This window comes from Cryptomeria japonica, chromosome 5, assembly GCF_030272615.1.
Source record: "Cryptomeria japonica chromosome 5, Sugi_1.0, whole genome shotgun sequence".
In the NCBI taxonomy this organism is placed as follows: domain Eukaryota; kingdom Viridiplantae; phylum Streptophyta; class Pinopsida; order Cupressales; family Cupressaceae; genus Cryptomeria; species Cryptomeria japonica.
Genome location: NC_081409.1, coordinates 899,021,161 through 899,034,407, shown reverse-complemented (window position 1 = coordinate 899,034,407; position 13,247 = coordinate 899,021,161).

Below are 13,247 nucleotides of genomic sequence, written 5' to 3'. Positions count from 1 at the left end.
AGCAGGATATTTTGGGTTTCCATTCTAGTTTGTTTGGTAATAATGAGGATGTCCAAGTTTTAAATCAGAGTATCTATCATGCTAGTTTATCTAGGAAGGAAAGGAACAGTTCAAATATTAAGATGGATTATGTACCTCGAACAGTAGAGGGAAATATTAGTTTAATTGATATCAACCAAGTCAATGTGTTAGATTCTGAAGAAATGTTCCTTGATGAAGATAAGGTATCCCAAGAAATTGAGGCCCTCAATAGAAGATTCCATCACTTAATTTCCATAAGAGCACAAAAGGAAGCAAATAAAGAAAGGGAAGTGAAAGCCAAGTTGATTGAGAGGGATAGGCTTCTAAGATAGATTGTTGATCTTGAACTGTTCACCCAAGAGAAAGCTAAGAGTGAGGATGAAGGTCTAGTCATCAGAGAAAATTTAGTTGCCAAAATCAACCCTGCATACAAATCTATTGTGCAACCAAGTAGGGAGGTCCTTAGTGACCCACAACCTATTAGGAATGTTGTTGATAAAGGAAAACAAAAATGTATGAAAGATGGGTCTAGGTCTAAGACTACAGTAGAAGTTTCTCATATGTTGTCTACACATGAGAAAGAAATAGACAGAATGAGAAAAGAAAAAGAGGACCTACAAAGGGAATTGGAGAAAGCTGAATTAGAAGTAGCCAATCAAGAGGCTAAATGGAAAATTAATTATCTAAAGACTCCTCCTATAATTTTTCCTTCAACAAACTTAAGTAAACCTTTACCTCACATTGCTTCACTCCCTCCAGTAAAGATTCAGTCAACCTTACCTGTGAGCACTCCTCCAGCTAATCAAGTCCCTATTACTAATCAAGGTATCCAAATCCCTCTGATTCATTGTTCTAATGTGAGAATGAATATGGGTAATAACTATAATGCTAATCAGTTCTGGAGAAGACCCATTAACTTGGAATTATATAGATAGCTCTTCTTTGATGGAATCCCAGGGTATCCTAACCATGTTCCTATTGAATTGAGGGATAGGCTTCATAAATTTGCTAGTAATAATGCAATCAGTGTAGAAGAGCATCTAAAGTCTTTTGGTGACCTAATAAATGATTATGAAATTGTAGATGAAGATGTCATCATGAAACTATTTGTACAATCCTTAGTAGATGATGCAAGGGATTGGTATAGAGTTCTACCTATGAATAGCATTGGTTCTTGGGAGGATTTTAAGAATTGCTTCCAAGAACAATATGGTGATAAAACAAATGTGAGCTTCATGCTCAATGAGTTCAATAATATTAGGAAGTCTGACAATGAAATTGTTAGACTTCCTATGTGAGCTTCATGCTCAATGAGTTCAATAATATTAGGAAGTTTGACAATGAAATTGTCATAGATTTCAATGCTAGATTTTAGAAAGCAATGCATAGGCTTTATCAAGTGATGAGATTAGATGATAATATGTGTTTGAACACTTATTATAATGATTTTTATTCTAAAATGGCCTATATTCTGAGGGATAAGAACCCGCATAATCTAAGGGATGCTTTTAGGATTGTCATTAATGTAGAAAGTAATAGGAAAGCATCCAAAAAAGTAGGAAGGAGAACTGATGGAAGGTTGTGGCAAGAATCAAAATAGCAACCAAATAAAGTTGCCAAGGAGGATAACAAAATAGAGAAGTTGATGATTGCCATGAAAGATCTTACTGCTAAGGTAAGAAAAAATGAAAAAACTCATTATAATTGGCAAGATAGGCCTCCTAGATTGCATGACATGCCTTACAACACTACTTGGAAGGATGGAAAACCTCAAAATGAGAAGCCAAAAAACACTCAAAGCCAAGATACCCCAGATCCCTTGAAAGGAGGAAATGTTCGTAATATGGAAAATACTCCTTGGTGCATTGCCTGTGATGGACTACATTCTCCTCATCAATGTGTTGTAGCTCAAGCCCTGGAAGAATCCATGAGAAAAGAAGGTGAGCTTGATATTAACATGTTTGAAACTATTATTGATAGTGATGATGAGTTTTCACAAAGTGAGTCTACTAAGTGTGATGTGCTAAATAATAATAAATGTTATCAAGGGCAGCTGACACTTGACTGGCATCCTACTTTAAATGTGGTAACCATTGAAGATGAATAAATTCATCTCAAAAAGACCCATTGATGAAGAGGTAAGAAGTCTTACTAAAGCTGCCATAGCCAAAGCCAAGCATAACTACAACTTGAGAAGTAGTAAAAAGGATGGAGATCAGGGTGAACCTGGCTCAATGTTCATAAAAGAGATATCTCAAATGAAGACAACAGGTAGTAATGCCATGCCTTAAGATGGTCAGGCAAAGAATGACCAATCTAAAGATGTAGCCAAGAGTGTGGATAATAATAATACTGGTGACTTACAAGGGATTGCTACAGTAAAGAAGGCAAGTTAGCCTAAAGTAGAGAAAGCCAAAATTAATATTGAGTTAATTGGCAGTCCCCCTTTTGATATGACTCGGGCTCTGACCCAAATGAAGGTTATAGTTCCATTGGTAGTATTATTGAAAATAAAGAAACATAGAGAAGTTGCTTTGTCTTTATTTTCTAAGATATCTGATAATAGTGCAGCTTTTCCTACAACTACCATGAAAGATGAAAAGGATCATGAGTTGCAAACTCCAGAAGTATATGTGGGAATGACTATTACTCAAGAACCTTCGCAGGTGGATCCCTTCTATGTAACTTTATTAGTGAATAATAGACTGATTAAGAATTGCATGATAAACTCTGGTGTTGTTGTAAATGTGATGTCGTATGGTGTCATGAAAGAATTGGGATTGTCAATAAGTACTGTGTATGGAAAGTGTTATGCTATGGATAATAGAGAAGTACCTGTGATAGGTACAATGAAATATGTGGAGGTAAAAATATCAGCATTTCCTGAAGCAACATATAAGATGGATGTCATAGTAACTGATACAAAACCTCATTATGGCATGCTACTATCTAGATAGTGGGCTGTAGCAGTAGGTGGAAATGTTCAGTTAGATCTATCTTATGCTACAATCCCAATCAATGGAAGCCAGGTTAAATTGTATAGAGAACCACGTGCCCCTAGGGTAATTGAGAAAATAGACCCTAGTATGTTAAACTGCATGATTGATGTAGATCTTGATAATTTTAGAATACAACCAATTTTACCTCAGTTAAAAAATACTGATTCTATTGTGACTGAATTAGAATCTCAACAACAAGGTTTGTGGCACATGTACTTTGATGGAACTTGTTCTAAAGAAGGATCTAAAGTAGGAGTTCTTTTTGTGTCCCCATCAGGTATAACTTTCAAATACTCTTTTTTGCTAGCCTTCTAGTGTACAAATAACACTGTTGAATATGAAGCCTTGTTATTGGGGCTTGAAATTGTTAAAAACCATGGAATTCAGTTGTTAAGAGTGTTTGGGGATTCATAGTTGGTTGTTTCTCAGGTAAGGTCAAAATATGTATCCAAGAATGATCGCTTGAAAAGGTATAAACATGCTATTTGGGATGTGATTGAACATTTTTGTGCTTTCTTTATTAATTGGATAGACAGATCAAAGAACATCATGGCTGATTTCTTAGCAAATATTTCATTAAAGAATGATGATGTAACACTAACCGGTGTATCCACAGTTGAGATAAAAGCTAGGCCTGCTATTCCTGATAATGTATATAATTGGAAAGTGTTTGCGGATGATGAAGACATTCTCAGATTCATACAATGCATTGATGACTATGATGGACATAAAATTGATCGCAATGCATTGGTAGAAGTGGTGGAAGATAGAGAAAAAGTGTTTGGAAATGACATGGTTCAGTTGGAAACTAATGAAATACCCAAAGGATTAGTAGAATTGCAAGGTATGTTCAGTCACAGTGATAATCATTTGCATCAGCAGTCAACCACCAAGTTAAATGAATTGGAGGAAGTGAACTTGGGGACAAAATCATCCCCTAAGTTGGTATATATTGGAAAAAACTTGTCTCCTCACATCAGAGTTAACCTTATTAATTTATTGAAAAATTATAAGCATATTTTTGCTTGGTCTTATGAAGACTTGAATGCATATAGACAAGATCTGTTTCAGCATGAAGTCCCTTTGCTTCCAGATGCTAAGCCTTTTTGACAGAAACAAAGACCCATCAACCCCCTTTTGGAAATTAAAATGCAACAAGAGTTAACCAAGTTGAGGGAAGGGGGGATCATTAAGCCTATAAGGCATTCATCATGGGTGTCTAATTTGGTCCCAGTTAGAAAGAAGAATGGGGACATAAGGCTCTGTGTTGATTTCAGGAATTTAAATGTTGCTTCTTTAAAAGACAATTATTCTTCTCCCAATATGGAAGCAATGTTGCAAAGAGTAACTGGTTGTGACCTATTGTCTATGAGGGATGAGTTCTTAGGATATAAACAGGTGTTAGTGAAAGAATCTGAACAATTCAAGACTACTTTTACCACCCCTTGGGGAACATATGTATATGTAAGAATGCCTTTCAGTTAAAAAAATGTTGGAGCTACTTTCTAGAGAGAAATGAATGCAGCTTTCAAGGAATTCATTAACATTATCATGGTTGTGTACCAAGATGATTTAACATGTTTCTCCAAAAGGGCGGATGACTACTATGGGCATTTGGAAAAGGTTTTCAATAAAGCTCTGGAATTTGGTGTCTCTTTAAATCCAAAAAAATGTCATTTTTTTGTTACTAAAGGAAAGTTGCTTGGGCATATTGTCTCCAAGGAAGGGGTTAGAATAGACCCTGAAAGAATTGAAGCTATAAACAATGTACCTAAGCCAAAGAGTGTCAAAGGTATCCAGTCTTTCTTGGCAAGGTAAATTTTGTTAGAAGGTTCATTGCCAATTTTGCAGAAATAGTTAAGCCCATTGTTAGATTGCTCAAGAAAGATACAAAGTTTCACTGGGATGAAGAAGCTTCAAAGGCTTTTGGTGAAATTAAAAAGGCTATTCAGGAGGCACTAGTGTTGAAGTCCCCTAATTACAGTAAGCCCTTTTCTCTATTTTCTTTCGCTTCTTATCATACATTGGCTGTAGTTCTTCTACAAAAGGATAATGAAGGATATGAACACCCTATAGCTTTTTATAGTAAATGTCTACAAGTTGCAGAGCTTAAATATGAAATCATGGATAAATAAGTGTATGCTTTGGTTAAGGATGTAAAAGAATTTAAGCCATATCTTATGAATGCACAAGTAACTGCTTATGTCCCACATGCGGTTGTCAAGGACATTTTATCTTAGTCTGAGGTCACTGGTAAAAGGTGCAGATGGATAACCAGAATTCAAGAGTTTGATCTTGAGATTAAAATTATGAAATTGGTAAGAGGTTTAGGTCTTGCTAAGCTAATGGCTGAATCAAACCTTCTTGATGTTGAGGTGAATAATGTTGAAATTAAGAACATCTTGATCACAAGTATAAAGACACAGCCTTGGTGCTCGGAGATAGTACATTTTTTAAGGGATGAAACATATTCAGAGGGAAAGACTCACAACCAAAGAAGGACATTGAGACTAAAATCTCAAAAGTATGTCCTTATTTAGGGTGATCTATATTGGCGTAATAGAGATGGGGCATTGTTGATGTGTTTAGAAAAATCCCAAGCTAAAGGGATGTTAACTGAAATGCATGATGGAGTATGTGGAGGTCATTACTCTGCCAAGACCATAGCTGGCAAGATAGTCCAGGCTAGATACTATTGGCGTACTTTGTTCAAAGATGCCCATAAACATATTAAGAGATGTGAGCCATGCAAAAAAATTTCTTCCAAGTTGAAGTATGAGGGAGCTTTGCCCCTCAACCCAGTTACAGTGGAAGCCCCTTTTGTTCAATGGGGCATTGATTTTATTAGGGAAATAGTTGAGAAATCTGGAAGAGGTCATAGGTGGATCATAGTGGCCACTGATTATTTCACTAAGTGGATTGAAGCTATACCCACTAGAAAAGCCACTAGTAAAGTTTTTATTGATTTCTTGATGGATAATGTTATAACTAGATTTGGTGTCCCTATGAAACTGGTAATGGATAACGCCATGAGTTTTAGATTAGAGGAGTTCACTGAATTTTGCACCAGTCATGGAATAATTATGTCTTATTCTTCACCATATCATCCTCAAGGTAATGGACAAGCAGAATCTAGCAATAAGAGCCTTCTGAATATTATTAAGAAAATCATTGAGGAGAACAAAAGGTCTTGGGACCAAAAATTGAAGTTGGCCTTATGGGCAGATAGGATTACTATCAAGAAAGCAATTGGTGTATCACCATTTGAATTGGTTTATGGCATGCAATCTAGGGTGCCAGTCAATAACCTTCTTCCTGTATATAAGTTCCTACAAGCTGAGTATATGGAGTTGTCAGAACCTATGGAAGACAAAATGATTCAAATGGTGGAAGTGGAGGAAATCAGGACTTTGGCCCATAAAATAAATTTGAAGATCCAGTTGCAATCCAAGTACTTGTTTGACAAAAGAACTACATTGAGGAAGTTTCAAATTGGTGACATGGTCCTTCAATGGAATGCAAGAGGGAAAGATAAAGGAAAACATAAAAAATTTGAGTCATTATGGGTAGGCCCTTCTGTTGTTTGTGATCTAAATGGAAAAGATTCATATTTTCTGCAAACAATGAATGGTGAAGTACAAGAATTTCCAGTACATGGACAATTCCTGAAGCATTACTTCTCTTAAGTCCATTCACAGTAGGTTTTAGTTTGTACATATTTAGGTTTGTTTCTGTTGGTTGTTTGTGGGTTTGTCTTGGTCTGTTCTCCAGAGTTTTCTATATTCTTATGTTGATCTTTCGATCAACCATCCCTAATCAGAGCCATTGTTATCACTGTTTTGACTTTTGGGTAATTTTGTTCCTTAATCTGCTAAAACCTACAAAGTTATGCTTAGTACTTCATCTTTCCTCTGGGTTATTGGTCAAATGGTTTAAGGTTTTTTGAAATCTACCCTTGCTATGTTTTGGAATCCCCACGTTCTATTTTTGTGTTAATTTTTTCACATAAGTGGAAGGGTCACTCCGCCGTGAAAAGAGGTTCTCCCTTTTACATTTATCCTAGGCAGGTCCTTAGAATGTTTTATTTTTTACACCTTCACCTAAGTTTTATTACCTTGTCAGGTTTCCTAAAGATCATGCAGGTTTTATTTGATCTGATGGTGTGCATTGTTTTATGAGGAAAAGATGTGTGGAACTTACCTTTTGTGAAGTAGCAAAAAGGCGGTGGGCCAGGATAAAATGGTCACAAGGAAAGCTAACAGATCATCATCTCTCAGAAGAACTAACGGACCGTGTTGTTTCAAAGCCCAGAGATGCACACGACTTACCTTTCATGAAGCAGCAAAAGGAGTGGTGGACCCAGGTAAGTGGATTAAAGAATGAATTTAAAGATTGAGCATCTTGATGGTGCACATTAATTCGCGAAGTAAAGTTGTTGGTGATTTATCTTTCACGAAGTAGAGAAAGCTTGACAGACCCCAAAACATAAGTGAATCCTCTGGTTAAAACTCGATCATATCCAAAAAGATCTAATGGCCAACACTATTTCACTTGGCAAAGGTGTTAGATGTTTATCTTACGTGAAATGGTGAAAGGAAGGTAGGGCCCGATAGAAGGTTTGCTTGAAAGGTAAAAGAGGTGCATCTTGAGGTAGATCCAATGGTCCACATTATTTCGTTGGGAAAAATAGCACGAGGTTTATCCTTCATGAAGTAGTGAAAGGAGGGTGGGTCCGGCAGATAGGTAGGTCATGGTTTTAAAGACCGATCAACTTGGAGTTGATCGGATAGCCCACGTTGATTCGTAGCCAGAAGCAACACGAGATTTACCTTTCGCAAAATGGAAAAATGAGTTGGCAGTTACATGGTTGATGATGTGGCAATATAGTTGGATGCTTGGCTAAGACAAAAGGTAATCTGCCCAATGGACATGTAGCTCTAGAGGATCAGGAAGGGCCCGCTTTGATTGAGTGGCGATGGTGTTAAGATTCATGGCTAAAGTAAAGCATGTGGTAGTTAAGATGTGGAGCCCGATAGGGTTCTCAAGCGAATGGGTGGCTGACACATAAGAGTTATCCACCCAATCAATAAGGAAAGTGGAATCCATGCAAAGGGCCCACTCTGAAGGTTAAGGGATGGTAAAATGGTGCATCTCGAAGGTGATCCAATGATCAGCGCTATTTTGCAGCCAAAAGATGTAGGGTTGTTAACCTTTGCGAAACAACAAAAACATTTCTAGTCGTGATGGTTGTGTGCGGTTAGTGAAAAAGACTACTGGTCACCATAAGAAGTAAAGATTGAGCAGATGGTAGAAGATCCGATGGATAGTGTTGTTTCGCATGATAAAAAATGTGCAAGGTTTACCTTTCGCGAAGTGGCAAAAGGAAGGTAGGGCCTATTTCTAATCAGAATGACCAGGTAAGGTAAAGGACGTGCAGGTCTTTCAGGATCCAATGAATGTCATTGCTTCACAATGAAAAGGTGCGAGGAGTTTAACCTCTGTGAAACAGTGAAAAGTGAAACACTTAGAAAATTTTATGATTCGTTGGAGCTATTTTTTGAATTCAATTCTGAGTTGCTTGCCAAAGCATGTAGTTTTAATGTTTCAATTCAATGCCTAGTTGCCATATTAAGCTTCACATAAACTGAATATTGGCATTATTTTGAAGAGTTTTGCAGAGGAGCCAGTGCACAGAGAGAATTTCTTCAGGCGAGTAGTAAATTTCTGCATATTGCTTGTTAGTTACAATCTGAATTAGTCTCATTGCATGCTTGTTTTCTTAGAGGATTGTCCAAATTTTTATTGATATAACTATAATTTTGGGATGGCACCAAGAAGGGATTTCATAGGGAAAGTGAAGTATCAGAATAGAGCTATATGTGATGATTAATTGGAACAATTAGCCATGTCTACAAATGTCATTGCTAAGATTAAAGAATTAGTGCCCAAGGCCCCCCATTTGAAAATTGGAGATGGTTTGTATGACAAAGGGAACTGGTTGAGGAATTCATAGATAGGGATATCAGGGCTGGGACTTTTCAAGGTGGGATTTGGTCAAAGATATTCCTCTGCTCCGGTGAACAGTATATGGGACTTAGATGTGGGAAAGCTCATAGTCCCAGGGGTTTTTATGGATGTAGATTTATTAACCCTTATTGCAAGTAACTATGACCCTGTTGCTAAATTTGTTAGAAATGTAAATGAGGGAACTTTAATTGAAATCATTATGATAAATTTAGGAAAGTTTTTAGGCTCAGTGAGGTGTCTAATTATTTAGAGCCCATAAATTTTGATACACTGGCCCAGGTTTACAATGTGCAAAGAGATCACTTCAGGAGTGGCCCTTTGAATTTTTTTTTATCAAAATAGAAGGACTAACTATTGTAGGCCCTAGTACCATGGAACCTTTCTCTCTAAATATTTTCACCCTGAGGGCTAAAGGTATGTATTAGTCACTATGTCCTTTTTTGGGGGAAGATTCAGAAACCACCATGCCAACTCACTACATGCTAATGATAGCACAGATTTTAAACCCCTCTCTGGTAGTAACTTTTGATTATGCACCTTACCTCACTGATGCAATTCATGCAAGACTGGTAGGTATAAAAAATGGTAAGGTGGATAGACCTTCTGGGTGGTACTCACTCCTCGTGCACATGTTTTTGTTCAAAGGTACTAATTATTTTGCCAATGATATGGACCTGGTTAAGGAGAAGGAAGGTGAAGAGATGCCTGTGCAATTGTGGACCACAATTTTGTCTTGGGATAGACAGGATGCTAGCTACTTGAAGTTTGACATATGCTTTGCATCTAGACTTAGGATTCTCTTGTGCCAACAAAACCCTAGGATCCCTAAGGTTCTCTTAGAATTCCTTAGGCCTAAAGAATTTGCTGTAGGTATTAAGATTGTTAATAATTGGGGACACATATATTTATACCTTGTCTCTACTATATTAAGAGTTTATGGTTTCAGAGGTACTCCATAGTTACTCCCCTATCAAGTCTCATTGAAGATAGGGAATTGCAAAGATCCTGAGGTAAATTAGACGTGCTCAAGAGGTAAAGTTATCAAATAGGGGGAAAGGGACAATTTTCCCAACTGTCACCATGGCTCATCAATTTGTAATCACCAAGGGTGGTAGGAAACACTTTGATGATTTCTTTCAACCATATAGGTTGTCTACTGCAGTATCAAGGTTTGTTGACCCTGAAGATTTCTTCAATGGCATGTTTAGAAAAAGAGCAATATGTAAAGTTAGACCACATCAGTTCCATTTTCCTAAGGATCTGATTAGAAATGAATTCAATTTAGATGAGAAAGAATTCAGAAAAGAAAAATGGGTGGCATACAAAAAGGCCCTTGATTTTATTCACCAATTTGATAGCGGTTATGACCCTCTGTCTAGTTTTAATCCCTTTGAGGAAAAGATTAAATTCTTAATTCTTTATTTTAAAGACCTGATGCAAACTTTGGAGGAAAAAGGGGAAGCTATAATCAGGAATAATCTTGAACAGGATAAATTGGTTTTAGCCAAGCCTACGTTTGCTAAAGCCATCCCTTCCGGTGATTATGTGATGCATAAGAAGCTAAGGTATAGTGTGTTGGTTCTAGTAATAGGTGATCCCTCTACCTCAAGAGGGAAGAGAGAAATAGAAGATGTGATTGGCATCCAAGACTTCCCTAAGAGGCAAAGGGTGGGGAAAGAAGTGTAAATAGGTGAACCTTTATATTCTCCATCCCAATCCCCCATCCTTGTGGGAGATGAAGAGGTAGTGGCTGAGCAATTGTTGCATTTAGGGAGTCTTGGGGAGATTGCCTACACATATGAGGAAACACAAGAGGGAATTCCTGAAGAGCCACGTAGTGTTGAGATGAACTTAACTGCAGGTGAGTTCAAAGGCAAAGAACTAGACCCTACTATCAAACAAGCCAGCGAGGAGTTCCTTGTTGATAGTAATTTTTTAGAACAAGGTCCTTTATGCAATTTGTTTAGAAACAAAACATTGAGCAATTTAAGGCAAGGTGTGAGAAGAAAAAGACTAAGCAGCCTCACAAAGATGCAACTATAGTGGAGGAGGAGGTGAAACAAGAAATGATGGCAGAATTCAAAGCCATTACTCCTGAAAAGGGGAGAGAAATGGTGTCAAAGGATGGTGTTTTAATCCTCTCGAATGGGATATAGCAGATGCCTAAGTACTTGAAGTAGTCAGAAAAGAAACCAAGCCTATGGAAGGAATGGCATTCAACAAGGATAATGTTGCTTTGGTCATGTGGTCCTTAAAGAGGGATGAGAGTAGAAGAAGGAAGGACACCTCAGAGTCTAATTAACTTGGAGGGATGATTGTTAAAAGAGTGCAGGACATAGGGGTAGTGGAAGCTACTAGCACAGTTTTAGAAACTGCAAAATTCAGTGTGGCAGTAGCAGAGAAGGAAGTCAAGGAAAAAATGGATCTCCAAGTAAAATTAGAAATAATTTTGAAGGCTTATAATGAAGCCAAAGGGGAGATAGCAAATAGGGATAGCATCATTGCTAAATTACAGAGTCAACTGGCCATAGTATAATACCAAAAAGGTGAGTCCTCTACTCTAATGATTGCATCATCTTCAGCAAGGCCTCCACCCACCAGTCCCATCATTGAATTTCGCCCTTCTCCTATGTCTTCTAGTTTTCAACCAGCTGTGACCATTCAACATGAATTGGAAAAGTTAAAATAGGCTTAAGCCCTGTTTGCAAATAAATATGAAGAAAAGGTAAAGACCACAATTTTGAGTTTTGTTGATATAGTAGGAGCCCTCATTGTGCACACTAACATGAAAATAATTTTGGATATTTTGAGTGAGTTGAATGAAGACAAGGCTACTATAGAGCCAATTTTGAATAAGTGGATGCCTAGAGAAGTGGATCTAGAACTTATGTGTGCATCCTATGATGAGGCAGGATCTAATGCCATTATTAAATCCACATGTGAGTTAGCAAAAAGCATGACTAGGATAGCAGAAGGAAGAGCTAGTGTAGAGAGAAAAGCCAACTTGTACAAGAAGGAATATACTGAGCATAAGTTTAAACTGTTTCCTGGGGGTTTTGTTAGTCCAAATCAGTTGAAGGACAAACAAGTATGGCTTGATGAGCTAGGAGATAAATTTTCTGTCATGGTGACTGAAATCATCAATATAGATTACACATCTTTATTTGTTAAGACAATTGAAGAAATAGAGAAGATAAAGTCACATTACGGTTTTTTGGAATCAAAGGTTAAGAAAGTAAGAAATTCTTGGAAAAGGTTACCTAAGTTGAAAGAAAAAATTGTTAGCTTCTCATGGCTTGCTAATGACGTGTTCCAAGAATGGACAAGAAAATATGCAGTGCAAGAAGTAGAGGTTCAAGAAGATGTTGTAGCGTAATAACCAACTACAAGGCCCCTGGGATTGAAAGTGACTTGTAACTTCTTTTTGAAAAAAATTGTGGTTGTAACAAACTATTCTTAAGAATGTCTGAAGCTTGTATGCATCCATATTGTTATAAATGGATATCAGTACTTAAGAATAGGGGATCACAAGAATTTGTAAAGGAACTCTGTTTAAATATATCTAGGCTTTTTCTAGTTCTCTCAAAGATTACATTGAATCATATAGAATTTTCAAGAATGAATATGAATATACAGATCAAAGTTTCAGGCCTAAATCTTCTTTGTCTTCTGGTGTGCATTCATTAGTTTGTTGGTTTCATTTGGATAGTTTAGGGTTATTTTAATGAGCATGGATTGTAAGGCAATCTTATAGATATATTTCTAGTTTCTCTCTGCAGGAGAGGGATTAAATGTGCGTGAAATATTTCTATCAGTATATAAATTGTTTGCTACTTTGAATTTGATGAACTGTTTTAGTTTAAAGGGAAAGAACCTATGTATATGCTAGGCATGTATGGGGTTCATGAAAATGTATGAGAATGTTGATTTTTTGAAAACTCTTGCTTGATTTAGGTGACTTTGTAGATTGGATAAGGCACTGATGCCAGTTATGGATTTCTTTGTATCTTTCTTGGGGATCAATACTGAAAATGAGCATAAGTTTTTCTTTCATGGTCAGTTTTATTGAGGTGATGAAATCCATAGGTTTTTAGCATTGGTTTACTGTGGATCTCAATTTTAAAAGTGTGAAAGTATTCACAAAAGGTATACCCACTTGAGCTTTGGATAAGTTCGAAGTGTAGAAGGTTTTGTTGAAAC